At 44.9% G+C, this 4,288-nt stretch overlaps 1 pseudogene; it reads right to left on the bottom strand.

The window, feature by feature from the left end:
* Positions 1–2,926: 2,926 nt before the first annotated feature.
* Positions 2,927–3,516, bottom strand: LOC123354622 (annotated as a pseudogene).
* Positions 3,517–4,288: the final 772 nt, after the last annotated feature.

Raw genomic sequence — 4,288 nt, 5'->3', positions numbered from 1 at the left:
TCCACATTAAATTTCATTTGCCATTTTGTTGCCCAATCACTTAGTTTTGTGAGATCTCTTTGAAGTTCTTCACAGTCTGCTTTGGTCTTAACTATCTTGAGCAGTTTAGTATCGTCCACAAACTTTGCCACCTCACTGTTTACCCCTTTCTCCAGATCATTTAGGAATAAGTTGAATAGGATTGGTCCTAGGACTGACCCTTGGGGAACACCACTAGTTACCCCTCTCCCTTCTGAGAATTTACCATTAATTCCTACCCTTTGTTCCCTGTCTTTTAACCAGTTCTCAATCCATGAAAGGACCTTCCCTCTTATCCCATGACAGCTTAATTTACGTAAGAGCCTTTGGTGAGGGACCTTGTCAAAGGCTTTCTGGAAATCTAAGTACACTATGTCCACTGGATCCCCCTTGTCCACATGTTTGTTGACCCCTTCAAAATACAGCATCCTTGCATTTAGAGTACACAAGCCACCGTCTGTTCACAATTTTACCATTAGAAAGTCTTTGTAGTAACTGTTTTCTGTGAATTTCCTACTTCTAATGTCTTTAGGATATTCAAGACCTTTTTTTCCTCACAGGGCCTTTCTCAGGTATAATGGCACAGAATTCGTTGTTTAAAGATTGTGGCCATGTGCCAGTGTCATCTGTATCCCATGCTAGTACAGTTTCAACTGTTGTAATTTCTTGTTTTGTGTCTGCATCTGTTTCAAATGATTGTTCTGTGTGGTGTTGCGTTTCTTGAGCTTCGTCTGCATAAAAAAATTCCTTGGCAGTTACTTGATGATCTTGATCAACTTCGTTGTTTTCATGACGTACAAACTTAAGTATAGAACCCTTCTGTGCTTGTACAACTAATCCTATTTCATCTTTCTGTTTTCTTTTTTGTGACCCAGAAAGTTGTTTTTGATACGACATAACTTATAAGGGTGTTTTTTTAAAGAAATAACTGTTTAAATTTGTCAGATTATCAGAAATATTATTTAAAATAACTACTATAGGATAGCCGTGCACCTGTGAACTTGAGCTAGTGTGAAGACACCTCAAAGTGCTCTGCCCTGACTGAGACACAGTAGAGTTGGAAACCCATGTCATTTTTACAAAGGCACTTTTAAATGTATAGTGGGCATTAGTCTTAATGTTAGTCACAACTCTCTATCAACCTTATACTGTAAATAGATCAATGGCATTATCCAGTTTAATAAGCTGGGTTTCCAAGTAGTGGGAAATATAACCCTAATTTTACTCATAGGTAAAGCACAAAGTGACCAAAATGAAGTCAGCACAGAATCATCTCATCCAGATTAAGGTAGCACGGAAATATTACAGAAGTCCTATTGTGCCTTATTTTTGTTTGGAAAGACATTAGCAATAGCAGCACATTTTGGGCACTGCCAGAAATACATGATAAATCACTGCTTCTAAAGTTCCATCAAACACTGACATTTTCACAGCTCTAGCATGATCTGCTGCACAGATTCTTCACAAGGAAGTGTCCCTGGCCTTTTTAACTCCTATTAACCATGTATTTACTTTATGTTGGACAAAACATTGTGAAAACGTAAGACATTGGCTGCCAACCTCTGGACTGGCAAAAGCTATACTGACTCACTGGGAAAAAAAACAATAGAATCTTAGTACAACATATGGTCACTCTAGACCAGGGGTTGGCAACCTTTCAGAAGTGGTGTGCCAAGTTCACTGTAATTTAAGGTTTCCATTGCCAGTAATACTGTAACAGGTCCTCTGCCTGCCCCTCTTCCTGGGGCCCACTGCCTCCCCAATAAAGCACAGAGAGGCTGCTTCTTCTGCAGCACCCATGGCTTTATTTACACATGTTCTCCCACCACCAATGATATGCTGTATACAGAGCAGGCCTTACAGTCTCCTCTTCCACCCAGAGTCTGCCCCCAGCCTAGAGACTGACCTTCTCCTGGCCATCTCCCCCCGTCTTCTGGCTGCCAGCCAGCCTTTAGAGCCCTTGAACCCTCAGGCCCGCAGGTGCAGCCAGTTCTAACGGCCAGGCACCAGGCTTCTCCCCAGCCCCAATCTATTTCCCCTGATTGGGGCTGGCTGAGCAGGGGCTAATCTCTCTCTGTCTATATTATATAAATAAACTATTATTGGGTTTAAAGTAAATAAGGTTTTTAAAATATTTAAGCTTCATTTAAAATAAAATTAAAATGCAGATCTTATCAATTTAGTGTGATCCCTGGCCCGGGAGAGGGTTTTCTGCCCCAAGGAGCTCAGCCCTCTGCTTCATCGCTAGTGACTCTGGAGTCAGGCTGTAGCATTGCGGGGGGTGGGGGACCCCCCCTTGAGCTCCATTCTTCTCCAGCCAGCTCCTAGTTCTACAGCCTAGTGCCCGGGCGGGCCGGAGCTGCGTCTCACTAAAGGAGCAAAGGGAAGTGCCTCAAGTGAAATCCATGGAAGAGTTGTGGGGCCTGGGCCTCTCCCTGCGTCCCCGTTTCCATTGTCCCGCTGGCTCCTCAGTGGGTTGCTTCAGTTCTTCCAGACCTCTCTGCTGTTCCTTTAATCACTGGAGCAGGTACATACAAATCTGCCTAAGTACTCAGGGGCTAGTACACTGGAAAATGCCACCATTCAAAGGGGGTTACACTTTTCCAAGGGTTTTTTTACTGCTCCCAAGCTCTCTGCTGCTACTTCCCTTCAGCTGGGGCCTCTCCCCACTATTCTTTTAAACGCCTCTTCCTTAGCTACTCCCCAAGCCTTGGTCAATTCTCTGAAAATATGCTCTTCCCAATTTGAGCTGTCTACTGTAGCAAGATGCCTGAAGTTACAACAACAAAATCTTAGGAAATAAAAGACAGAATAAAATCTGTTCTAGAAATACCCTCCTCTTTACCAGCCCCCTCCCTCCCCCTACTTCAAAACCAAGAAGCAGCTCTTTCCACCACCGACAAATAATTCAAGAGTTGGACAAAAATCCATTATATGGAGCATGTCGTTTGGTGCCCTGTCTGGCCGTTCTGTCCTGCTCTGCTCTGTTAGTCATATACTGAGTGGCAGTACTTCCAGCCAGGGGATCAGCAGGGTTGCTGTCTGTAAGAAGGGAGCAGATGGACAGGAGAACTTTAGAAATAGTTCGTGCTGGACTCCAGTTGTCTTTTAAAATATCCAGGCAGGTCACTCCTTGGCTGTTAATGTTACAGTGATAGATTCTTGTCCGAACAGTAACCTTTGGAGGCTTGAAGGGATGTTCTGGTGTCAATGTGATATCAAGGAAGAAAACTGGGGCTTGGAGGTCCTAGAATAGTTGATCTCCATTCATAAATGTTATCGCCTTTGGGGCCAGCGCTGCAATTGGGAGATGGATCTAAGGTGATGTCAGCCAATTCCTTCTGAACCTTCTTGGCACTGTTTGGAGGAACTTGGAGTTTTTACTCAGGCTGACTTTGCTTTCCTTCTTCTTAGGGGTGTTTGTCTCTTTCTCGTCTGTTTATTGGAGGATGTAGATGAGGAGGAGCTGGTGCTGGCCCTCAAATCATCATCTGACATAGCGACCCCCCCCACCATCCAACCCAAACCTCTCCCTTTGTGTCTGTTGGCTCCTCTGCGGTGCGGCTGGGCCTGGCCACTCGTGTGTTGCCCCTATACGCTGGTCTGCTCGCGGATAAAATCCTGCAGGCTCTGCTGCTGTTCCTCCTGCCAGGCCAGAAAGGCCTATCTCTCCGCTTGATGGGCCTGCTGGAAGTTCTGCAGGGCCTGCTGTGTCTGCTCCTGCTGATGACGGGCCATAAAACCCACAGGTGTTCCTTCCTTAGCCCGGCAATGAACCACACCCTGCCAGCTCCAATTAATTCCCCTTAATGGGAGCTGGGGCTAACAGGGGCCTGGCCAGGTCTCCTGGCCAGCACTCTGTTACATAGACATTATAGCTTATCCTAAAACTTACCCTTACCCAGAACGTTGCATATTCAAGTGATGCTAAACTAAGAATTTGCATTTCAGTCCATCCCATAGCCAAGGCAGTTTTATTTCCCAGTTCCATCCTGGTGGTGGTGTTTAACCATTTCCACAAAGTCCATGTTGCTTTCAGATTGCCTAGGCCTGTTTGCACCAAATCCACATTAGCATCTGCCTGTGTGTCTATAAGAGACTCCTGTAATTGTGATAAGGCCTCAATTTATTTCTTAATTACTTCTAAATCTACCATATTCATAATCCTCGTTCCAAAGCCAACCCCTCCTAATATCGTATCTGCTACATCTCGCCTGGTTCGGCCATAGGGGCTTCGGTGTGTCTTTATCCATGCTTTCAAAAGAGGAAG

This window comes from Mauremys mutica, chromosome 22 (genome assembly GCF_020497125.1).
Source record: "Mauremys mutica isolate MM-2020 ecotype Southern chromosome 22, ASM2049712v1, whole genome shotgun sequence".
NCBI lineage: Eukaryota > Metazoa > Chordata > Testudines > Geoemydidae > Mauremys > Mauremys mutica.
This window is presented reverse-complemented; position numbering and strand designations above follow the sequence as displayed.